This window comes from Mustela putorius, unplaced genomic scaffold, assembly GCF_011764305.1.
Source record: "Mustela putorius furo isolate JIRA1106 unplaced genomic scaffold, ASM1176430v1.1 tig00003898_pilon_pilon_pilon, whole genome shotgun sequence".
Classification (NCBI taxonomy): domain Eukaryota; kingdom Metazoa; phylum Chordata; class Mammalia; order Carnivora; family Mustelidae; genus Mustela; species Mustela putorius.
In genome coordinates this window covers 34,617,706-34,644,407 of record NW_025422047.1, presented here as the reverse complement: position 1 = coordinate 34,644,407, position 26,702 = coordinate 34,617,706, and the positions used below count along the sequence as shown (strand labels likewise).

Here is a 26,702-nt window from a genome sequence, read left to right as displayed (position 1 = left end):
ATGTTTGACTGTCAGTTGATAAAGACACATGACATCTACTGAAAGTTTTGACAAAGAAAACAAATGTTTAAACCTACATCAATAATGTTTCTGGGCTTTTCCCCCTGCTGATGAAGTTTGAGATGTAAAACTGGATCTAAATGGACATACTGTTCACTGCTAAAATCACACTGGAATACAATATATTGGAGACAACAACAGATTAAAGAAATCATTATTAAAAGTGTAACATTTAGAATCTAGACAATTAAAAAAGCCAACAGTGTTATAGCCCTCTGCATTTCAATGAGTTTTGTTGATGGCTTGGCTTTGAAGAACATCAATTACATTGAATATTTTTTCTTGCAAATATCTGCTGATCCTAGAGAGAATCTGTTATTATGACTATCAGGAAGTAAAAAAGGCAGGTGCTTACACTGAATGTCTTCTTACAGGGGCAGCTGTATGTAATATTTCCAGGATGATGTAGTAACGTGGGTTTATTCGTCTGTACCCTGGATGTGAGAAAATGTGTGGACCAAATAATTTATTACAAAATTGAAAATCATTTCAACCATATGGTAATTATTACAATTATAAGAAATTACTGAAATATCAATGTTAATTTTTAATTATTTTTACTAAGGTCTATTTAAAAGTGATTGATAATTCTTTTCATCATGGAAATAATATGGCTAAATACATATATATAAAAATAGATATACATATCTATTTTTTTATATCTACAAAATATAGATATATACTTTATATATATGTATTTATATTATAAAATATAAAATAAAAAGATATAAAATATATATAAAACAGGATGTCTATAGTTCTTAATTTTTAGTAAAGGAGTATTCATTGTAACTTTTATAGCTTCTTGAATTTAAGGAACTCTTTAGGTATTGATATTTATCTAAATGAATTATGAACTCTCCTTACTTCTTAAGACAATATTCTGATGCAGAGTGACCAAACCAGGTAAATAGTGGCTTATATTGAATTAACAGTGCTCATTCTAGTGGCTGTGCAGGTGAAGGACAATCTTACTTTCTAATATATTTCCCATTTTCCATGATTTCAAAAATTACCATCAGACCTTCTGTAATTCTGTTTTTCAGTACCCTGTGTGATTTGATTAATTAGAATGCAGGGACTTGCACTTCATTATTATCCCTCAAATGCAATAGGTGGAAAGAAAATTAAAATGAGCCAGGAAGACAGTTCTATCCAAACAATGCCTTGGACTTACTTATGCTTTTGAACAAGACACTTAATCCCATTGGCTTTTTTATCTGTAAACCAAAAACACTGGGCTGTATGGTTTTTTTTTTTTTTTTGGAGGCTCCTTTTAGTATCAATTCTATTTTAGTTTTTGGTTTTCTCTTAGTAGTCCCTATTCTACTCTTTCCAGTTTGACAATTATTCTTCTTGATGGCATATAAATAAGCAAAATAGTTGACTATTTCCATCTTTTTCTGTCATCAGTTAATGTTATACCATCTGCTTTAAGATTTAGGCCAAGCTCTGCTTATTTTTTTTCTCTTTGTCCTAAGTCGAGGTTTTTTTGTTTTTTTTGTTTGTATGTCTTTCTGGTGGTGGTAGAATTTTTTTGCTAAATCTCACACATAGGGTTTATGAATCAGACAGAACCAGAGCTTGGATCTTAGCTCTACTTTATGTTAGTCGTGGGAAGCTGGCAAGGCTATCTAATGCTCTAGAATTTAGCTTCCTCATTTATTAAGTTGGGATAACATCAGTGTTTATCTCATGTGATTGTTATGGGGATTACATAAGAAAAAAAAAACCCATGAAAAGTGCTTGGTATAATAGTTGGCACAAAGAAAACCCTAGAGAAATATTTTTATTTTATTAGTGTTTCTTTTTGTTGCCATAATCAACTTTATCATCATTGCTACAGAATTATTTTTGAAATATTATTACTGGTTTGTCGTTACTTCTTTCTATTAAAAACAACACCAATAATGCCTCATATGAGTGGATAATTTTACAGTATTTTTACATGTCTTATCTGGTCTTTTCAATAATGCTCTGAGTTTAGAAGGATTAGAATCTCTACATTACAGATCAGAAAGTCTCTGAGACATTTAGTAACTCCTGCAAAGGGTATACGCAGGGTGGTTGTCACATTCACTTCCTAATCCCTGTCAACCAAGAAGAGAATGTAGAGCCACCAGAAGCATTTATTTGGAGTTTAAGGAATTGCAATTTCAGAGACACAGAATGGATTGGAATTGAAAGCATCTTCCAAATTGCAAATGGGCAGTGTGGGCCTTTAAGGGCAAAAACTACACAGTTACATAACTTGTTTTGAATGAATTATGATTGGCACTGGCAGAGTTAAACTATCTAATACTCTATTGTCTATTTAGGTATTAGATGTTACATTATCTCTGTTTCAGTCCAAAGTAGAAGAATGTGTTCCAGAGGATGATTCAGGTGCAATTGACCTACAAGCTGCAACTGACAAAAATCCAAAAGTCTATGGCGTTGGAAAATTTGAAAGAAGAGACTTCCATAAGCCTTGCTTCCTTAATATCCTCCTAATCCTATTTTGAATGATTCTCTTAGCAATGCTTACTTCACTTGGGAATTTTCTTTCTCATTCCATAGTGCCCAACATGAGAAATGATTGAGGTAACTCACATGTTAGTAGCATGACATGATGGTAAACAACGTCAGGTGGCTTTGTGACAGAGTTGTCTGTGGTGAATATTTGCAACAGAGAGGTCAAAGCTTTTTTATTTCATTTTAGTGTTTCTATTTTTTATTTTATTGTTTTAAAATTTTAATTCCAGTGTAATAACATACAGTATAATATTAATTTCAGATGTACTGTATAGTGATTCAGCAATTCTGTACATTACTTAGTGCACAACATAATAAGTGTACTCTTTAATTCTTCTCACATATTTCACTCATTCCCTCACCTGCCTCCCCTCTGGTAACCATCAATTTATACTCTAAACTTAAGAGTCTGTTTTGTTTGTTTGTTTGTCTCTTTTTCCTTTATTCATTTGTTTTGTTTCTTAAATTCCATATATGAGTGAAATCATATGGTATTTGTCTTTCTCTAACTGACTTATTTCACTTAGCACTATATCCTCTAGTCCCATCTGTTTTGTTGCAAATGGCAACATTTGATTGTTTTTTTTTTTATGGCAGAGTAATATTCCAGTGTGTGTGTGTGTGTGTGTGTGTGTGTGTACGTGTGTTTATTCATGTGTGTTCTTTATCCATTCATCTATCAACACTTGGGTTGCTTCTATAATTTGGCTATTGTAAATAATTCTGTAATAAACATGAGGGTGCATATATCTTTTTGAATTTTTTTTCATATTCTTTTCTGAAAGATTTTATTTATTTATTTGAGAGAGAGAGAGAGAGAGAGAATGTAGGAGTGGGGTAGGAACAAAGGGACAAAGCAGATTCCCACACAGGCCAATCCCAGAACCCTGATGTCATGATCTGAGTTGAAGTTAGATGTTTAACTGAAGCCATCCAGGAACTCCCAGGGTTTTCATATTCTTTGGGTAAATACCCAGTTTTGTAATTACTGGATCATATGGTCCTTCCATACTGTTTTGATTTGCATGTTCCTGATGATTAGTGATGTCGAGCACGTTTTCATGTGTCTATTGGCCTTCTTTGGAGAAATGTCTGTTCATGTTTTCTGCCCATCTTTAATTGGATTATTTGCATTTTTCTTGTTGTTGAGTTGTTTAAGTTCTTTATATATTTTTCATACTAACCGTTTATCAGAGATGTCATTTGCAAGTATTTTCTTAAATTCAGTAGGTTGTCTTTCAGTTTTGTTGATTGTTTTCATCACTGCAAGAGCCTTTTAAAAAATATTTTATTTATTTATTAGACAGAGAGAGAGAGAGAGAGAGAGAGAGAGAATAAGCAGGAGGGAGTGGCAGAAAGAGAGAAAAGCCCAATGTGGGGTTTAATCCAGGGTCCCAGGATCATGACCTGACCCTTAGGCAGATGCTTAAATAACTGAGCTATCCAGCAACCCCTGTGCAGAGCTTTTTATTTTGATGTAGTCACAATAGTTTAGTTTTGCTTTTGTTTTCCTTGCCTCCGGAGACATATCTAGAAAAATATTCCTATGACTGATATCAGAGAAACTATTACCTATGTGCTCCTCAAGGATTTTTATGTTTTCAGGCCTCACATTTAGATCTTTAATCCATTTTGGGTTTATTTTTGTGTGTAGTTGATTGATCAAATAATTATGGATTTATTTCTGGATTCTCTATTCTGTTTTGTTGATTTATGATGTGTCTATTTTTGTGTGCCAGTACCACACTGTTTTTATTACTACAGCTTTGCAGTAACTCTTGAAATTTGGAATTGTGATACCTCCAATATTGTTCTTTTTCAAGATTGCTTTGGCTCTTCAGGGTGTTCTGTAGTTTCATACAAATTTTAGAATTTTTTTGTTCTGGTTACATGAAAATTGCTCTTAGTATTTCGATAGAGATTGCATTAATTCTATAGCTTGATTTGGATAGTATGGACAGTTTAACAATATTTATCTCCCAATCATGAGCATGGAATATCTTTCCATTGGTTTTTGTAATCATCAGTTTTTTCATCAGTGTTTTACAGTTTTCACAGTATAGGTTTTTCACTTCTTTAGTTAAGTTTATTCCTAGGCATTTTATTATTTTGGTACAATTGTTAATGGGATTGTTCTTGATTTGTCTTTCTGCTGCTTAATTTATACTAGTATATAAAATGCAATGGATTTTGTACCTTCATTTTTGTATCCTGGAATCTTACTGAATTCATTTATCAGTTCTAGTAGTTTTATGGTGGAGTCTGTTGGGTTTCCTATATTTAGTATTATGCCATTTGCAAATAGTGAAAGTTTATTTCTTCCTTATCAATCTGGTTGCCTTTTATTCCTTTTTGTTGTCTAATTGCCATGGCTAGAACTTCTAGTATTAGGTTGAATAAAAGTGGTGACATCCTTGTCTTGTTCTTGATCTTAGGGGAATCATTCTCAGTTTTTTACCATTAAGGATGGTGTTGGCTGTGGAGTTTTCATATATGGCCTTAATACGTGGAAGTATGTTCCCTCTAAACCTACATTGTTGGTTTTTGTTTTTTTTTAAAGCATGAATAGATGTTGTACTTTTTCAAATACTTTTTCTGTGTCTATTGAAAGGATCATATGGTTCTTATCTTTTCTGTTATTGATGTGATATATCATGATTGATTTGCAAATATTGAACAACCCTTGCAACTGGGAATAAATCCCACTAGATCATGGCGAATGGTTTTTTAAAATGTGTTATTGGATTCTGTCTGCTACTATTTTGTTGAGGATTTTTCATCTATGTTCATCAGAGATGTTGGCTTTTGCTTTCTTTTTTAGTGGTGTTTTTATCTGGTTTTGGTATCAGGGTAATGCTGGCCTCCTAGAATGAATTTGGAAGCTTTCTGTCCTCTTCTGTTTTCTGGACTAGTTTGAGAAGAATAGGTATTAACTATTCTTTAAATGTTTAGCAGAATTTTCCTGTGAAGTCCTCTGGTCTTAAACTTTTGTTTGTTGGGAGTTTTTTGATTACTGCTTCAATTTCATTTCTGATAATTGGTCTATTCAGATTTTTAATTTTTTCCTGATTCAGTTTTGGGAGGTTATATATTTCTAGGAATTTATCCATTTCTTCTAGATTGTCCAATTGGTTAGCATATAGTTTTTCATAACATTCTCTTATTATCCTTTGTATTTCTGTGGTGTCAATCATTTTTCCTCTTTCCTTTCTGATTTTGTTTATTTGAATCCTCTCCTTTTTTTTTCTTTTTTGAGGACTCTGGCTTAAGGTTTATCAATTTTGTTGATCTTTTTAGAGAACCATCTCCTTGTTTCATTGATCTGTTACATTGCTTTTTTGGTTTCTATATCATTTACTTCTGCTCCGATCTTTATTTCCTTCCTTCTACTGGTTCGGGGTTTTTTTTTCTTTTTCTAGATCCTTTAAGTGTAAGGCTAGGTTGTTTATTTGAGATTTTTCTTGCTTCTTTATGTTTCTTTTGAGATTTTTCTTGCTTCTTGAGGCAGGCCTGTATTGCTATACCCTTCTCTCTTAGAACAGCTTTTGGTGCAGCCCAGAGATTTTGGACTCTTGAGCTCTCATTTTCATTTATCCATGTAATTTTTGATTTCCTTTTTGATTTCTTGGTTGATCCATTCACTTTTTTAGTAGCATGTTATTTAACTTCCCATGTGTTTGTGATCTTTTCAGATTTTTTTTCTTGTGGTTATCTAGTTTCATAACATTGTGTTTGGAAAAGATGTATGGTATGAACTTCAATCTTTTTGTATTCGTTGAGATTTGTTTTGTGGCCTCATGTGTTACCTATGTTGGAGAATGTTCCATGTACATTGGAAAAGAATGTGTATTCTGCTGTTTTACGATGGAATGTTCTGAATATATCTGTTAGATCCGCATGATCGAACATGTCATTCAAATCCACTGTTTCCTTGCTGATTTTGTTTGGATGATCTAACCATTAATGTAAGTGGACTGTTAAAGTCTCCTAGTATTATGTATTACTATCAATTACTTCTTTTATGTTTATTATTAGCTGGTTTATGTATTTGGGTGCTCCCATGTTGGATGCATAAATATTTACAGTTGTTCTATCTTCTTGTAAGATTGTCTGAATCTGAATGAATCATGAATGAATCACTGAATGATTACACAGTGTCCTTCTCTGTGTCTTAGAACAATCTCTGTTTTAAAGTCTATTTTGTCTGATATAAGTTTTGCTCTACTGACTTTCTTTTCACCTCCATTTGCATGCTAAATGCTTTTCCATCCTTTCACTTTCAATCTGCATTGTGTCTTTAGGTCTGAAATAAGTCTTTTGTAGGCAGCTTTAGATGAATCTAGCTTTTTTATCATTCTGTCACCCTATGTCTTAAAATTGGAGCATTAATCCATTTACATTCAGGGTAATTATTGATAGGTATGTACTTATTGCTATTTTGTTTCTGCTTTGTGGTTGTTTTTGTAGTTCTTCCCTGTTCCTTTCTCTTCTTACTCTCCTCTTTCAGTTTTTGCTTTCCTTTATTGGTGACATACTTGGATTCCTTTTTCTTTATTTTTTGCATATCTGTTACTGGTTTTGGATTTGCAGTTACCATTAGGTTTGTATATAACATCTTATTCGCATAGCAGTCTATATTAAGTTGATGGTCAGTTAAATTTGAAACCATTCTTTACTCTTTTACACCCCACATTTCAGGTATATGGTGTCCTACTTTATATCCTTTCCTTTTTGAATCCCTTGACTGATTTTATAGATATACTTATTTTTATTGCTTTTGTATTTCCTACAGTAGACTTATAGTCTTTCCTTTCCATTAAAAAAAATGCCCTTTAACATTTCTTATAGGTCTGATTTAGTGATCATGAATTCCTTTAACTTCTGTTTATCTGGAAAACTCCTCATCTCCCTTTACATTCTGAATGATAGTCTTCTGGATAGAGTGTTTTTGGTGCAGGCTTTCCCCCTTTCCACCTTTGAATATATTATGCCACTCCCGTCCAGATTGCAAAGTTCCTGCTAAAAAAGCAGCTGATAACCCTGTGGGGTTTCCCTTGTCTGTAACTGTTCTCTTTTCTCTTGCTGCTTCTAAAATTCTCTCTTTATCACAACTTTTTGCCATTTTAATTATTATGTAGCTTGGTGTGGACTTCCTTGGGTTGATTTTGTTAGGGGATTTCTGTATCTCCTGGATTTGGATTTCTGTTTCCTTCCCCAGACTCAAGAAGTTTTTAGCTATTATTTCCTCAAATAAATTTTCTGCCCCTCTCTCCTCCTTCTCCTCCTCCTCTCCCCCCATTCCTCCTCTACTTCTTCTTCTGGGATCTCTATAATCTGAATGTTATTATGCTTGAGGGTGTTATTGAGTTCCCTTAGTCTATTTTCATTTTGTCTTAGTCTTTTTTTTTTTCGGTCTCCTGTTCAACTTGATTGCCTTCCATTGTTCTGTCCTTCAGGTCACTGATCCATTCGTCTGATTCCTCTACTCTACTACTCATTTCCTCTAGTGTCTTTTTAATTTCAGTTATTGAGTGCTTCATCTATGTTTGGTTCTTTTTTACATGTTCAATCTCTGTCTAGGGTCTTCCTGAAGTCCTCTTTTCTCAAGTCTGGTGAGTATCTTTATGACTATTACCTACCTCTGTTTCATTTAGCTCTCTTGCTGTGATTTTGTCTTAACTTTTCATTTGGGACATATTCCTGTCTCCTCATTTTGTCTAATTCTGTGTCTTTTCCTATGTGTTAGAAAAGTCAGCTACATCTCCTGCTTTTGAGAGTCATGACTTTATGCAGAAGAGGTTCTGCAGCCCCCTGTGGTGCTGTGTCCCTTGTTTATCAGAACCTGGCACTTCATGGGTATCTCCTATGTCTGTTGTGTGTGCCCTGTTGTGGCTGAGTCATGTTAGCCTTTAGTCAATGGCTGTCTTTGCCTGTTGAGGGCAGTGTTTGGTTCCTGTGTGCTTAGTGGGACAGTCGGTCTCCTTGGTCTTGAGTTGAGTCAGATCAGGTGTTTGCCAGAGCTACAGTGTACTTTGCCCATGTTCTCTCCTGAATGACTTTCATTGGTGCACGGCCTGCAGTTAGACCAGATGTCTGCCCTCAGCCCACTACTGTTGAGACTAGTATGTTTGGTTATTTTCCTCTGTCCCAAGACAGGAGTCACTCTAGAGTGGTGCTGGCCTCTGTCAGTGCAGCTTTTATTCTGCTGACTGTGGTATGGCTTTGGATGGACTCCTGTCAAGGGCAGGTCTGCAGGAGAAGATAGGGGGCAGGGTACTTGGTGCCAGCACCAAGTCTGCCATCGGAGGAGGGCTGCAGCTGCTTAAAAAATCCTATCTTAGCCCTGGCTAGAGGGGGCAGGTTTTCAGAAGAGCCAGGGAAGGACACATGGTGTTAGCAAATTTTGCCTGGGTCTGTTGTGGGAGGAGACTTGGAGGGAGACCTGCCTATAGGGTGCCAGTCAATGGAAGTGTTCAGGGATGGGGTGGGCTGTTAGCAAGCTAAGTAGAGTGTTCCTGCCACCCTGGTTGCTGTAGATCTCTGTGTTTCTATTCCTGGGGGAGCAGGGGAGGGAAATGGTGCCCATCAGCTCTTTTGTTGAAGTCTCTCAAAGATCCCTTTCCCTCCAGCACTTACTCTGAGGTTAGTAAATACATCTTCGCATATACCCCAGGTGCCACTCAAACTTTGCTGCTGTATTGTGTCTCCATGGGGCTGTGTGCTGTGATCTCTCTTTAAGGTGGGGATTTGGTTTCTTATTGCCCTCCTGGCTCTCCCAGAGCAGAGCCCACTGATTTTTTAAAGTTCCAAATGGTAAGCCCTGCTGATTGTAAGAACTTGCAAAGTTAGGCCCCTCTGGTTTTCAAAATCAAGTATTCTAGGGATTTGTCTTCCCAATGCATATCCCCTGTGTCTATGGTATCTGGTATGGCATCTTTTCCTTTCCTTTCTCTGTACCTGCGGAGTTCCCTTCCTTCCATGGACAGCCCTGTGGGTCAGTTTGACTCTCCACCGAGTCTCCACCATTCCTACCCTCTTCAGTTGACCTCTTCCCTTGCTTTGGAGAGTTTGTTCTGGCAGTCTTTGGGTCATTTTCTGGGTTATTTATACTGACATGGGTGTTAATTAGCTGTATCTGTGGGATGTAGTAGGTTTAGGATACTCCTACTTTGCTGTCTTCCCCAGAAGTGATGAAAACTACTTAAAAAAAAAAAGATTCATTTATTTTTTGAGAGAGAAAGTGAAAGCAAGAGCACAAGTGGGGAAGGGGTAAAGGAAGAGGGAGAGGGAGTTCCAAGCAGACTCTATGTTGAATGCAGAGCTGACGCAGGGCTCGATCTCACAACCCTGAGATCATGACCAGAGTTGAAACCAAGAGTCAGACAAATAACCAATTGGGCCATCCAGCTTCCCCAAAGCTTCTTTAAAGAAAAATTTATGTTAATTTTAAGAGAATGCAGCTATTTTATTATAGGGCATTAATGTCTTGAAACAGAAAGAGTATAAGGATTTTTGTGTCTTGTAAACATTTTTTTAAAATAAAAAATTTATTTAATTGAGAGAGAGACCATGAGCCAGGTGAACAGAGGGAGAGGAAGAAGCAGACATCCCACTGAGCAGGGAGCCTGGGACGGGGCTGTATCCCAGGACCCTGAGGTGATGACTCTGAGCCCAAGGCAGACATTTAACCTACTAAGCCACCTTGGTGCTCCTACATTGGTTTGTAAATAGAATTTTCCTCTTAAAATTCTTGTCTATTTTGAGTATCATAAATGGTACTTATTAAAAAGTGTGGAATATGGGCTTTTCGGGACATTCAGAAGGGGTCTTGAGTTGGGGGCTGAGACATAATACATGGTCATAGGACAAAAAAAAAGTTCTCTGGTTATGCCTGGGTGCACTTGCTGGAAAAGGACACAGACAGGCTGACATACAAAGTTATACTCTGATGCATTTGTTGCTTTTCTCTCCTCATTTGTCTTCCTGGAATTAGGAGGAAACTAGTTGCTCTTGTCCCCTAAGGCACTTTAGTGTGAGAAATTTTCACCAATTTGAAGAAAAATGGAAAAAAATAAAGATAACATAATGAGTTTTTCATAATGTTAATTTTCTGCTTCAATTTAAACAAATTCTTCTTTGAGAACTTCTTGTCTTGTTGTTTTTATTTTTTTATTTTATTTTTTTTTAAAGATTTTATTTATTTTTTATTTGAGAGAGAGAGACAGTGAGAGAGAGCATGAGCGAGGAGAAGGTCAGAGGGAGAAGCAGACTCCCCATGGAGCTGGGAGCCTGATGTGGGATTCGATCCTGGGACTCCAGGATCATGACCTGAGCCAAAGGCAGTCGTCCAACCAACTGAGCCACCCAGGCATCCCTGTCTTGTTGTTTTTAAATGGTTCTTTTCTGAAATGACAGCAAGAGTGGATGGCAGCTGATTTTCTTTAATCTGTTCACCAGGCCAAACAAACAAACAAACAAAAAGGTAAATATACGTTGGCATTTAAATTTTTATTTGTCCCTCAAATCCAAAGCCTGAGGTCAGAGACCATGTCAGAGATGCATCTAAAGCTAGGTTTATCCTGCGGTGCGGGAAGGCCTGGGGCCTGGGTTTGGCCAGCTCCTCCTCACTGACCCAGTCTCGTGACTGCTGCCCTTCTGAATTAAATATCCATGCCAGTGAATGGAATGTGATATAGTTGAATTCCTCCTGATAAGCTGTCTGAAGGGCTGTGAAATGTGACTGCTTTGACTGACGCTCCCATTTTCTTTTCCTCAAAATAAGTCAGATTGACAGGATTCAAAGGGGACATGAAATTGGTTCTTACGGCCTGATTCAACAAGAAAGCCAGGAAGCAGGATCTGCTCCATGAAAAACATTCTGAGACGAGGAATGAGCGATTGTAAGGCCTACCTCCACGAGCTGAGGAAGTTTTTCTGTGCCCACAGCTGATAAACCGCTTTTGCAACTGGATCAATGTTGGCTCTCGTCAGGACTCCAGTGCTGCTGACGCTTTCAGACTTCCTGCCTTGTGTGTGAGCAGATAGCATTCAGCCAGGAGTCATGCTCACACCCTTATTATAGGAATTTTCCAAATAGCTTCTGAGGCATCAGTCATTAAGGAATAATCTGATGATAATTTATACTTTATAACACAGTTAGTACTCCCATTACATATTTATCTCGGACTGGAAAACAACTATCAGGTCAGGTAAAATATTTATAGAGTTTCTTCTAGAACCTTTGTCCAGGTTCTTCTATGTCTTTTCCTTCTGGGATTGCCACTATGCCAGCCTGAGTCTCTGATAATGCCAGTTTGACTATGAAGAGGGACAGTATGTTCTGTTTGTATTAACACTTAGATGATCAAGGAACTTTTGCATTCTGGAACTGACTTGGGGGGATCCGTGCTTATCTTTCCTATACAATGGAGCCCTTTTTCCTTAGTCGGGGTGAAGAACTTAGATCTGCCTCCCATTGTGGTAATGAATGCAGAAGGATGAAGTGGAAGGGAGATTTCAGATATTCCCAAAGGAAAATGACCTGGCCTCTGGTCTGTCCTACTCCATTCCTGATTGTAGGCATGTGCTCTCCCATCCCCATCACCTGATAATAAAGCCAGGCAATACATCAAGGCCTCAGACAAAAGGTCCATTAGGCATCCCTGTGATTAAAGTTGATTAGCTAGAAGTCACTGGGAATTTTAGTCCAAGACCAGTGGTGAATCAGATCCAATTTGCATAAACTATGAGGTGCTTCATTAAGGCTAATCATTTTCTCTATCCTTTGGTAATAAATCATCCTTCTATGGGGTTCATTTAGATGGAGCGTGAGGATTTTGCCTTCAGATTTCAACACATTAAGATCACTTTAGCTATGCTCTTTGGCCTCATTTGCTGGGATGGCAGCTGTCTGGAGTCCCATATCAAGCTACATCCTTGAAAAAACTTCCTAGAAATGTAAGCAGTGATTCATTGGGGTCCATGTGCCAGCAGCCAAGACCCATACAATAATGAAGTGTACATCTTTTAAAGCACCAGTAGAACACATTTTACTTGTTTAAACTGATGAAGTACTCAGGACACATAGCACATTGTGTTGAGCCAACTGATGATTTAGTAATTTTGCATATTCTTCTTGAAATGAATCTATCTAAATCCAGGAAACCTGACCAGGGGTGACCTTCCAGAGCTCTCATGTAGATGATACTTTCTTTGCAATTACTTGGGAGAATGAGGAGATGCTGCTTATTTTGTCCCAAAGATGATTCCTTTTGGTCTCCTGTAATTTGTACATGCTCCCCTGTGTGCCTGGAGCCCTTCCCATCCCCTCACAGTCCTCTTTGCCTGTGCCTGTGGAATATCCTTTCTGCTTATTTATCTGTTGTGCTCTGTGAAAACAGGGATTCCATGCCTAATTCATAGCTTACAGTAATTATGTATGGATAAATTGTGAGCTATGAGATGATGGCTATAATGGAATATTACACAGCCCATTGAAAGAATGATATGGATATGTAAAAATGCCCTTCTATTTCATAATATAGTTATTGAAAAAAGCAAGCTAAAAAATATTGTGCATAGGATGATCCCATTTTTTTGTAAAAAAAAAAATAGTGCTTATGTGTATATTCATGGAGAAGGAAAAAGTGTAAGTATACAGGGACTGGATATAGGGTAAAAAGGTGAGGCTTTGTTTTTAACTTCATAAATTTATATATTTTAATCTGTTAGATTGAATCTGTATTACTATTGTAAGCTGAAAACCCAGTAAACAGTTTTAAAAACCGTAAAATTATAGATGATGGTTGCTAATTATTATTATTTTTAAAAAAACACTGTATTCATTTTCTAGAGGTACTACAACAAATTACCCTAACCTGGATGGTTTAATAAAAGAGAGATTCTTTCATTGTTCTGGAGATTAGAAGTCAGAAATGGAGTTAGAGCCATGTTCCCTCCAAAGGCTCTAGGAAAAGAATCATTCTTTGCCTCTTTAGCAGTTATCAGTAATCCTTGGCATTCCTTGGCTTGTGGACACATCACTCCAATCTCTGCCTCCATTTTCACATGGGCTTTTCCTCTGTGCTTTGCTGGATCTTTACATTTCCTTCTTATAAGGACAGCAGTCATTGGATTTAGGGTCCTCCTCAATCCCACATGACCTTATCTTAACAAAACTAATTATGTCTGCAAAGACCCTATTTCCAAGTAAGGTCAAGTTCTGAGGTTCTGGATGGAGATGAATTTGGGGGGACATAATTCACCCCATTACAAACACTAAGTAGGGCCATAACTAAGCTTTGTGTGTTAAAACATCTTTTCTGAAGACTGTGGTCTGGACTGCTATGTCACCAATGCAGTTTGTGGTCCCTCATTGGACTGGTGCAAGATGGGAGTTCCAAATGATGTTGCCGCTGCTACGGTTTTGGAGAACCTAACAATCTTTCAATGCATCACTCCTCTAGCCTTTGACCAGAATCCGCTTGACCCTACCATGCCAGTTCTGGGATGAAGCAACTTTTAGCTCCTTTTTTAATCTCTACTTTTACTTTTGGTATGAGGTTTTCCTTGATTTACAAATTTAATTTTTTTTCCTTCCTTCCTTCCTTCCTTCCTTCCTTCCTTCCTTCCTTCCTTCCTTCTTTCCTTCCTTCCTTCCTTCCTTCCTATTATTGTCTACTATATACAAGCTCTGTAGGGGACAAAAAATGAATTTCCTTGCTTTTGAGGCTCTCATAGTTTGGCTTATGAATGTCAATACTGTACTTAGTAATTCTAAGAGACACATTTCTAACATTTCTAAGTATATGTGCTGCCGAAGCGAGCACACATTTTACCATTTCTAAAGCCTGGATATTTTTTACACTTGATGGTGCGACATAGTTTAATTGATAGCATTAAAATTTCCTGATGTTAAATAAAATTACATGTCTTACAGTTAATGCCTTCAGATTCAATGAGATATGGTAGCATGAGAAATTGGGCAAATTACCTGCCATTGCACTTGATAAACACCTGCTGGGAATGATTGTGAGTTAGGAAATAGGAATCTGTAGTTATTTTATTTAAATATAGTTTTTAAAAAGAAAAATATTTATGCTTACAGGTTTACTATGGTTGTCACTTTTTTAGTTGAGGTATAATGGACCTATAACTTTGTATTAGTTTTAGTTGTGCAACATAGTGATTCAATCTTTGTCTATTTTGCAAAATAATCACAATGAGTCTGGTTCACATTTGTTACCATACATAGTTACCCAAGTTTTTTTCTTTGAAAAACTTTTAAGATCTACTGTTGGCAACTTTCAAATATATAAAAAAGTATTATTAACTATAGTTACCATGCTGTACATTACATTATCATGACTTTATTTAATTTATAACTGGAAGTTCATATTTCTGACTCTATTCACTCATTTAAACTGCCCCACACTTCCTGCCTCTGTTGACCACCAATCTGTTCTCTGTATCTATGAGCTTTTTTAAAAAAGTCTTTTTTATATTCCACATGTAAGTGAAGTGAGATCTAATAGTATTTGTCTTAGTCTGACTTATTTCACTTATCATGATGGCCTTAAGGTCCCTCCCTATTGCAAATGGCAATTTCATTCTTTTTTTTAATGGTTGAATAATATTTTCTCTCTCTCTACACACATACACACATACCTATATCTTTATCTATATATCTGATATATCATATATATATCACATTTTCTTTATTCTTTCATCCATTAATTATTCAAGTTATTTCTATATCTTGACTATTATTAATAATGTTGCAATGAAAATGGGGATACATTTGTTTGAGTTAATGTTTTCATTTTCTTTGGATAAATACCCAGAAGTAGAATTGCTAGAACATATGGTAGTTCTATTGTTAACTTTTTGAGGAACCTCCATACTATTTTCCAGAGTGGTTGCACCAATTCATATTCCCATCAAAGTGCCGAAGGGGTTTCCTTTTGTCCGCATCCTCACTAACACTTGCTATTTCTAATTCCCTTATTTCTTAAATTTATTCTATAATTATGATCCTGCACCTATTATGCATAAGACTAAGTACTCTTTTGAAAACAATATTAGAACTACATTTACCAAGCAAGAGATCTGGATATCTACAAGACAGAAACATTTGTGAACCAGGGTAGAAGGCAAATGTATGGTCAGTAATGTGCAAAATTATGAATAATTTAACTTTCTTTTGGTAAGTTTCCTCCAAGAAACTGGGTTTTTGAATTTATTATCAGTTAAACCAGAGTTTTTCAGGTGGAAAATTCATCAATATCAATTGTTTTGCTTTTTCCCAAGCCTCCAAACAGCTATCAATACTTAATTCTGTTTGTACAAAGTATTTTTTGTGTAATGCAAATTTCTGTTGCTTTCCCCTAGGGGATAAAATGTATAGCAAAGGGAAGAAAATGCAAGATGAATTCTGAATCTAATACATAGGTTTTTTTTTTTTTCTTTTTACATAGTGTTTGTGTCAGAGTCAGAAACAAAATCTAATTTAGAATACTCACCAGCTTAAAAGAAAACAGTTTTATGTGGCAAACCTACTGCCCCAGAAAACAAGTAATTAAAGGACCTCTTAAAATAGCAGCCATAAAACTGACATTCTGTGGGAGACCATGTGTTCATTACTGTTCTTTTTATTGAGGATCCTCCCTGGGCACTGTTCTGAGAAATGAAATCCACTCTCAGAATGAGTACTTCACCCAAGGACTTTGCATCCTCTTCTGGGGGGAAAAGGTTAGTGCATGCCTGGTGTATGTAGGATAGTTGTATCATGTTGGGTGGAAATATGACCTTGTTGTTATCTTTATTTGGACATTATGTATGGCTTAAGGAGATCTGTATGGGTGCCAGATTGATATGGCATGGACTTGTGGTAGTTAATTGTGTGTGTCAGCTTTGTTAGGTCATGGTAACTAAATAGTCAAGCATGATTCTACATGTTTCAATGAAAGTATTTAGTTTTTTTAAGAGTATAGCTGACACACAATATTCATTAGTTTCAGGTGATAATAAAAGTATTTTATGGATGAGATTAATATTGAAATCCCTAGGCTTTGAGTAATGTGAGTGTGACTTATCCAATCAGTTGAAGGGCTTAATAAAAACAAAACTGACCTCTCTGAAAGAAGAAGGAATACTCTGCCAGCAGACCAACTTTGGACTTGAAGTACAAAATCAAGACTTCCCTGGGTCTTCAGCCTGCTGGCCCAGCCTGCAGATTTGAACTTGTCAGCCTCCACAATCATCTGATCTAATTCCTTAAAATAAATCTCTCTCTCTCTCTCCCATCTATTTATACATTTATACATCATATTGGGTTATTTTTTTTTCACCTCTCTAGAGAAGTCTGACTAATACAGATCATGAGAGACAAAGCTTAGAGAGGCAGAAGAGAATTTTTCCTGTGTTTAAGAACTTGGGGCATGGCAGACACTATTCCCTTACCCTACCTGCTATTTTCCTGTTTAGGCAAGGAATTATAGGAGAGTCTGTGATGTTACTCCGGCTGAAAGAGGTTGGGGGAAGCTTCTACAGAAGGCCAAATGGGTCTTCCTTTATATTTTATGCTACTGCAGATGGAATCCTGTATTTCCCCCAATTTCCCCAAATGGGAATTGGAATTAGATGTTGGAATCATTTACTGGTGCTAGTAATGAAACTTTGGTTGTTCCTACAAATTTTACAATACATTTGCTTGAATTTCCTAGTATTTAGGAGGGAAGGTACCCTCTCCACAATGTAAATAAAGAAATGAACATGATGGCCCACATCTTCCCTCTAAGACAGGACACTACCACTTCAGAGGAAGGAAGCTCCACCCCAAGACTGCTAGGAGTGGGGGCTGTTGGTATTCAAGTAGGTCTTCTTTCTTCTCTCATACAGTCCTCACCTGGTCTGGCTGGAGCACTCCTCATCTGTGAGGCTTTCCAAACTTGGATAGATTTCTTCCTCCTCCACACTGTCCATCTGTACTCTTTTTCACAGCAAAACTTCTCCAGTCATCATCTCTGCAGCCTCACTTCACTTTCTTCCATACCTGACTCCATTCAGGCTTTGCTCTTCATTATGTTACAAAGACCGCCCCAGTCAAGGTCACTCTTGACCACCATGTTGCCAGATTCAAAACATTATAGCTAAGTTATGACATTATGCTAAGTTCTCATCTTCTTTCACATCTCAGTGGCACTGATGATTCAGTTCTCCTTGAAACATGTTTTCTTTAGGCTTCTGTCCAGTACAATTAAAATGGGGTTTTCTCCTAGCTCATTTGCTATTCCTTCTCAGATATCTTTGCAGATATTTCTGCTGCTTAACCTTGAAAACATAGAGTATCGAACAGCTCAGTCCTGTACTCTGTGTAATTACTCTGCATAATCAGGCCTATGGCTTTCAATACCATCCATACACCTCACAAATCTACATTTCCAATTGTGGCCTTTGCCCTGAAATCCAGGTTTGTATATCCAATTTCCTACTTCACATCTCTGTGAACTATTCCCTATGTTTGTAATCCCTAATTTTTCACAGTTATTTAAATTTCAATTTATATAGTGTCTGTATAAATATTATCAGCTATGTATCTATTTCTTATCTGTCATCCATCATCAATCACTCAGTTTTAATTCTATGCATAACTTGTGCCAGTTCTTTCCTTTTAAGAAAAGGTCAGTTAGTTAACATACAGTGTCATATTAGTTTCAGGGGTACATTATATTGATTCAGCAATTCCATACAACACCTAGTGCTCATCACAGTAAGCGATCGCCTTCATCCCCATCACTTATTTTGCCCATCTCCCCCCACCTCCCCTCTGATAATGATCAGTTTGTTCTCTATAGTGAAGAGTCTGATTCTTGGTTTGTCTCTCTCTCTCTCTCTCTTTTTTCCTCTTTGCTCATTTGTTTTGTTTCTTAAATTCCACACAGGAGTGAAATCATATGGTATTTGTCTTTCTCTAACTGATTTATGTTGCTTAGCATAATATTCTCTAGCTCCATCCATGTCATTGCAAATGGCAAGATGTCATTCTTTTCTCATGGCTGAAAAATACTCTATTCTATATAGATACCACCTCTTCTTTATCCATTCATCAGTCAAAGAACACTTGAGCTGCTATATCTTGGCTATTGTAGATAATGCTGCTCTAAGCATCAAGGTGCATGTATTCCTTTGAATTAGTATTTCTGTATTCTTTGGGTAACTACCCCACAGTGCTATTGCTGCCTCAGGTAGTTCTATTTTAAACTTGCCAAGAAACTTCCATACTGTTTTCCACAGTGGCTGAACCAGTTTGCATTCCCACCAGTAGTGCACGAGGGTTCCCATTTCTCCACATCCTCACCAACACCTGTTGTTTCTTGTGTTGTTAATTTTAGCCATTCAAACAGGTGTGAGGTGGTATCTCATTGTAGTTTTGATTTGTATTTCCCTGATGGTAAGTGATGATGAACATCTTTTTTAATTTATTTTTTATTTTTTTATAAACATGTATTTTTATCCCCAGGGGTACAGGTCTGTGAATCGCCAGGTTTACACACTTCACAGCACTCACCAAAGATGAACATCTTTTTCTATGTCTGCTGGCCATCTGTATGTCTTCATTGGATAAATGTCTGTTCATGTCTTCTGCACATTTTTTATTAGATTATTTGATTTTGGGTTGAGTTGTGTAAGTTCTTTATATACTTTGCATATTAACCCTTTATTAGATATGCCATTTGCAAATAACTTCTCCCATTCTATAGTTTGCCTTTCAGTTTTGTTGATTGTTTCCTTTGCTGTGCAGAAGATTTTTATTTTGCTGTAGATGCAATATTTTATTTTTGCTTTTGTTTCCCTTGCCTCAGGAGACATATCTAGAAAAATGTTGCTTCAGCCAATGTCAAAGAAGTTACTGCCTGTGTCCTCTTTAAGGACTTTTATGGTTTCAGGTCTCATATTTAAGTTTTTAATCCATTTTGAATTTATTTTTGTGTATAGTCTAAGTAAGTGGTCCAGTTTTATTCTTTTGAGTGTAGCTGCCCACATTGGATATTCTTTACTGTTTTGCTGAAGATTAATTGACCATGTAGTTGTGGGTTTATTTCTGGGTTCTCTGTTCTGTTCTGCTCTGTAGACCTCTGTGTCTACTTTGTGCCGCTTCCACACTCTTTTTATTATTACAGCTTTGTGATATAACTTGAAGTCCAGAATTGTGATGCATCCAGCTTTGCTTTCCTTTTTCAAGATTGCTTTGGCTATTCAGGGTTTTTTGTCATTTCATACACATTTTAGAATTATTTGTTCTGGTTCTGTGAAAAATGGTATTTTTGATAGGGGTTGCATTAAATATGTAGATTGCTTTGGATCGTGTGGACATTTTAACAATATTTGTTCTTCCAACCATGGAATATCTTTCCATTTCTTTATGTTGCATCAAATTCTTTTTTCTTTAATTAAAAAAGATTTTATTTATTTGAGGTGAGGCACATGAGAGAGCAAGAGCAGGGATAGGGACAGAGGGAGAGGGAAAGGCAGACTCTACTGAGCAAAGAGCCCTGATGCAGGGCTCTATGCTAGGACCCTGAGATCATGATCTGAGCTGAAGGCAGGCACTTAACTGACAAAGCCACCCAGGTGCCCTGTCTCAAGTTCTTTCATTGGTGTTTTATAGTTTTCAGAATAGAGGTCATTTACCTCTTTGGTTAAGTTTATTCATAGGTATCTTACTATTTTTGGTGTAATTGTAAAAGAGATTGCTTTCTTAATTTCTGTTTCTACTGCTTAATTATTGGTATAATGCAAGAGATTCTGTACATTGATTTTGTATCCTGCAACTCTACTGAATTTGTGTTATAGTTCTAGAAATCTTTCAGTGGAGTCTTGGGTTTTGTATAGATAGTATCATGACATCTGCAAGTAGGGAAAGTTTGACTTCTTCCTTGCCAATTTGGATGACTTTTATTTCTTTTTGTTGTCTAATTGCTGTGATTAGGCCTTTCAGCATATGTTGAATAAAAGTGGTGGGAGTGGACATCTGTACCTTGTTCCTGACCTTAGGGGAAAAGTTAGCGGTTTTCACTATAAAGGATGATGTTCGCTATGGGATTTTCACCTTCGGCCTTTATCATGTGGAGATATGTTCTCTCTAAACTCACTTTGTTGAGGTGGTTTTTTTTTTTTTAAATCATGAATGGATGTTGTACTTTGTCAAATACTTTTTCTGTGTCAACTGAAATGATCATATGGTTCCTATCTTTTCTTCTTATTGATGTGATGTGTTTTTTTTTATTGATTTGTGAATATTGAACCCCCTTGCAACCATTGAATAAATCCCACTTGATCGTGGTGAATGAGTTTTTTAATGTATTGTTGGATTCTGTTTGCTGGTATTTTGTTAAATATCTTTGCATCAGTGTTAATCAGAGATATTGGCCTGTAGTTCTCTTTTTTAGTGATGTTTTTATCTGGTTTTGGTATCAGGGTAATACTGGCCTCATTGAATGAATTTGGAAGTTTCCCCTCCTCTTCTTTCTTTGGAATAGTTTGAGAAGAATAGGTATTAACTCTTCTTTAAATGTTTGGTCCTGGTCCTGGACTTTTGTTTGTTGGGAGACTTTTGATTAGTGATTTAGTTTCTTTGCTGATTATTGGTCTGTTCAAATTTTCTATTTCTTCCTCTTTCAGTTTTTTAAATTTATATGTTTCTAGGAATTTATCAATTTCTTCTAGGTAGCCCAGTTTGTTAGCATATAGTTTTTCATAGTAGTCTCCTATAATTATTTGTATTTCTGTGGTATTGGTTGTTATTTCTCCTCTCTCATTTGTGATTTTATTTATTTTAGTCCATTCTCTTTTTCCTGTTAAGTCTGGTTAGAGGATTATTAATAATTTTTTTTGAGTTTTTCAAAGAAGTAGCTCCTGGTTTCATTGCTCTGTTGTGTTGTTGTTGTTGTTGTTTTAGTTTATATATGATTTATTTCTGTTCTCATCTTTATTTTTTTCTTCCTTTTGCTGATTTTAGGTTTTGTTTGTTGTTTATATCTTTCTTACTTGTTTACTTACTTATTGTATTTTGTTTTCTACTACTTATATGAAAATTCCCTGAGATTACAAGAGTGCCTGACAGAATAGAAGCCTAATAAACATTTCTTAGAGACATGATTGAGATATTATCACTTATAGCTCACCATTTAGCATCCAAGTTTCTACTACTATGATATGTTGCTATTATTCATATATTTGTCGGGATATCTACAGATTTAATATTTACAGTGTAGAGTTAAGTTCAAATGGTGTTTAAAAAGTGTTCCTATTTTTAGGCAAAAATATGAGGCCTAGCAATGGAAGGAACCAGTTGCAAATTGCATATCTAGTCTAGCATACTTGGCCCCTACATTAACTCCCCACCCCTACCAATAATTCTCTTATTTTTGACATTTCTGTCTTAGGGACTATCTTTCCTCATGCAGTCCTGGTTTCTGTCACTTCCTCTACCTGATGTTTCCAGTGAGGATGACAGCTTCCACCTCCTTGGTTACTCCCTTTTGAGGTTGAGTGGAGCTAAAACCCACTACCACAGTAGGACCAGTATCTATGCTTATTCTTCTTCGTAGCTGTCTTTATTTATCCTTTACTTTTGAAAGATAATTGCACTGGATGCAAAGTTTTAGGTTGATGGTTTCTCTTTTAACATTAATTTTTTTGTTTTGTTTTGCTTATATCAAACACTTTATACTCATTCTATATTCAATGAATATTTAATGAGTACTACCATGTTTTGGCCATGTAGTTAATTGCTGGGGGTGCAGTGGGGTCGTTTATTTTGGTTGGGAAAATAAAATGAATCCAGAGAATAGTAAGTACCCTGATTGGAATAGAGGATGGCTGAGTGAATGGGTAAGAAGAGGGTGCATATTACATAGGGTAGAGCAAGTAAGGTCTTTTTGAAAGGTGACATTTGTTTGTATTGCACTGTTGGAGAACCAGCCAACCACTCATTTTCTAATTTTTACAACAATGCAAGACAAAGGTAACATTAGTTAAGCTGGTAGTGAAGAACTAAATTATTCAACTAGATTAAGTAATTTTTCTAAAGTTACATGGACTTCAGATTTTCCATTTGTCTCTAAAGCTGTTCATTGCCCATCACATCCCACAGACACTTATTCCCCAGCTGCCTCAGGCTTGGGCAGAAACAAGCTCTTTGTTGATCTAATCTTGGACTTTAGACATGGAACAGAGAATTTCCTAAGAAACCTAATGTAGAGTCACCTATTTTTCAGTAAATACCTAAAAGAGAAGAAAAAGTAGCCACTTAATTTAATTACCTTTTCATAAAAAAGATATTTTAATATCAAAAGTGTTGAAGGGGTATTTTCTGAGACTAAAGGACATGAATCCAAATTAAAGAAATTAGCTTTATGGAACACATTATTTTGTCTTTATTTTACTTATTTCACAAAGAATCACTAGAACCACAACATAAGTGTGTCCATTTGAGAACTGATGGACTCAGTGATCTTCAGAGTTGGGGCTGTCTCCAACCTTGAGAATCTTAGGTTGATGTAAACCTCCTAAGCTTGATGTGTAGAGGGGCAACACAGGGAGATGATTTTCTGTGAGGATATAAACTATTAATTGAATCAGTCCAGAAAACAGTAGGTCATCATGACCTAAATATTTTCGCTATGTCTTTTCACTTGAAATTTTTATCTATTTAAGGAAGAGGAGATGATGCATTCTCTATTCACTAAAAAGTTCAAACTCAAAGCTCATTACAAAATAATTTATAAACTATTTTCTTTATTTTATTTTAAGATTTTATTTATTTGACAGAGATCACAAGTAGGCAGAGAAGTAGGCAGAGAAAGAGAGGGAACAAGCTCCCTGCTGAGCAGAGAGCCTGATGTGGGGCTCGATCCCAGGACCCTGGGATCATGACCTGAGCTGAAGGCAGAGGCTTTAACCCACTGAGCAAACCAGGCGCCCCTATAAACTGTTTTCAATAGGCATTTGCTCCATTGGCTTGAATAACTTAAGAGATTAGATTCACTGCCTTTCTTATTAATTAAAGAGTTAGAAATGACCATTTGGAATTTTTTTTAAAGACATTTATTCAGCATTATAATTTGACTATTACATTTAGAAATCAACAGCATACATGCAAAAAAAAAATCTGCATTAAAACCCTTTATTGGAATGCTTTACACTTTTCACCGAACAGAAGCTAAAATAACCTGTTATACATTGGTGACAAAGTCTTCAAGTTTTTTGCTCATACACACAAGTATTGTTGAAAACATATCTTCTTTGTAACAGTGAGCCCTGTCACCACTGTGCGTGACTGCGTTCACAAATCTGTTGTAGTGTATAGCTTCACTATCACTTCTCTGGCTCTCCTCTCCTGTTGAACTTTTTTCCTGGCAGTAATTAAAACCTTCTTCCACTTCCATAGCTCTTGATGCTGCTGGAACTGCCAGAGCCACCTTGGTTTCATGGTTTGACAAAGTATTGGTCTCTACCAGCACCACTGGCCAGAGCTTCTGTCCATAATTTCTTCCATATGGGTCCAAAATTTGAAGATTGATCATGGTAATTGCCAAAATTATAGCTTCCACCACCTCCAGAGTTTCTTCCATCATTACCAAATCTGCTATGGTCATCCCTGATACAACCATATCCACCACTACCTTGACTGCCACCAAAGCCACCTCGCCCCCTGAAGTTTCCTCTATGACCAAAGTTGTTATTCCCACCAAAATGACCTCCACAACCACCACCAAAGTTGCCAGAACAACTTTCATCACTTTACTAGATGAAGCACTAGCCGTCTCTTGCTTAGATAAGGCTTTCACAGTTTTGGCCATTCATAGTATGGTATTTTTAAATGACAATCTTGTCTACAGAGTCATGGTCATCGAATGTTATAAAAGCAAAGTCTCTCTTCTTGCCACAGCTCTGGTCAGTCATGATTTCAACCACTTTGGTTTTCCCATACTGTTCAAAATAATCTCTCAAATGATGTTCTTCAGTGTCTTCTTTAATGCCACAAACACAGATCTTTTTCACAATTAAGTGGGTATGAGGTCTTTGAGAATCTTCTCTTGAGACAGCCCTCTTTGGTTCCACAGCTCTTCCATCGACCTTATGTGGCCTTGCATTCATGGCTGTATCCACCTCATCCACAGGGAAATATGTGACAAACCCAAAGCCTCTGGAGCACTTGGTGTTTGGATCTCTCATGATCATACAGTCTGTAAGCATTCCCCATTGCTCAGAATGGTTCCTCAGACTCCCATCAGTTGTTTCAAAGCTCCAACCTCTAATAAAGAGCTTCTGCAGCTGTTCAGGCTCTTTGGGAGACTCTGGTTTAGACATGACTGCAGGAGGAGGAGAGGCTTTAATGATGCCTACTTGGCTGGCAGAAAGCGACCATTTGGATTTCTATGAATAGGAATGTATGTGTGTGTATCTTTGTCATGAATATTCAAGTATTGATCAATTTATGATATTGATATAATGCATCTTTTTCCTAACAATGAAATATAAACAAAACTAGAAAATGTAGATGAATAAATACTATTTAAAATTCTGTGAAAACATAATGACAACTTCAGAAGAAATAATAATGCATAACAGCAGTAATAGCATCCTTCAGGCTGTTTCTATAGCATTTCAAGTACCTGACTGTGTCAGTTGTGCCAGAGTTCATCTCCTAGAGAGACAGGGTAAGAAGTGTTGGGCTAAAGCCTCAAGGATCAATTGAAATTTCAGTTCTGTACATAAGTAAAATAGCAAAGGTACAGGCTATTTGAGTGTCTGGCACTTTTTTTTTTAGTCAGTATAACCATTATTACCTTCACACTATTTTATTTCCCTCTTCTAGGCTTGATAGCATGAGCTAAGAGCAATTGATTTCACAAAGCAATTGAAAGGATAAAGTGAACAAATTATGAAAAATGTACCAGACACAGGTGAATGCATACTACAATATTAATAAAGCTCTAAAATACTGAGAATTAGTTTGAAGCTTTCCCTCTGATTAATGTTTAATGTTTAATTTTTTTTTTTAATTTCAAAAGAAGATAAGGATGGTACAAGGAAGAAGTGGGAAACCTATAAGGAAGTCAAATTGCTTGTAATCCCACTACTAGGATCAGCGCTATTAATATTCTTCTGAATTCTTTCTAATCTTTAAAATATATATGTAATATATAATATGTATAATTTTGTTTTAATAAATATACAGTCATATTATATTAAATAACTATTACATTTATTTCATTATCTATTTCTGTATTTTGTTATGTATAATTATTTATTAAAATATAATTACAATTTTCTATGCTTTCATTAAATAATATTATGAAGTATTTTACATAGCAAGAACTTTTTTTGCAACAGATATTTTTGATACAGATGCTTTCTGTGATGACCTAATATTTTTCACATAAAAATATTAAACTTTTTCTAATTAGTCCCCCACTCTTAGCATTAAGGGTGTTTCTAGTTTTTCCTTCTTAAATATAATGCTACAATAAACATGATTAAATATACATCTGTTTGAAACTTTGAAATATTTCCTTAGATTACATTTCTAAAAGTAGAATTGCTATGTTAAAGACTATAAATTCTGCTAGGAATCTTTACAACAGAAAAGTAGAAACAGTCTTCCAGTATGGTCTAAATTTAACTGTATCTTCACCCCAACAGGTGTTATCATTGAAAAGATACATTTGATAGCTTGATAGATGAAAACAAACTCATTCTATCAATATGAACTTTTTTATTATTTTTTCTTTTTTTAAGTGAGATTCATTCATGCATTTGCTCATTAAAATTTCCACAAAGCGTCATTCTGGCAGGGCATATGACCTGTGCAGTTGCATGAGGCTCCAATGCTCAGAAGTGCCTTCTGCTTGGTTTAACACTCTGTTGCCATCTTGGAATTCTTAAAAATTTTATCTTTTCACTTATGTTTTCCAAATAAAGTCTGATGGAACAATGGAATATGTGTATGAGCAGAGGAAATAAATGCAATATGTGAGTCCACTGTGTATAGTGTTTTGATGTTCCATAAGCAGAGAGTTCTGGGAGACACCGCACACATGGGAGTTCAGTGAGACTCAACA

The 26,702-nt window shown here is 36.2% G+C and overlaps 1 pseudogene; it reads right to left on the bottom strand.

Moving 5' to 3' along the window:
* Nucleotides 1-24,000: 24,000 nt before the first annotated feature.
* LOC101685378 lies at nt 24,001-24,948 on the bottom strand (annotated as a pseudogene).
* Nucleotides 24,949-26,702: the final 1,754 nt, after the last annotated feature.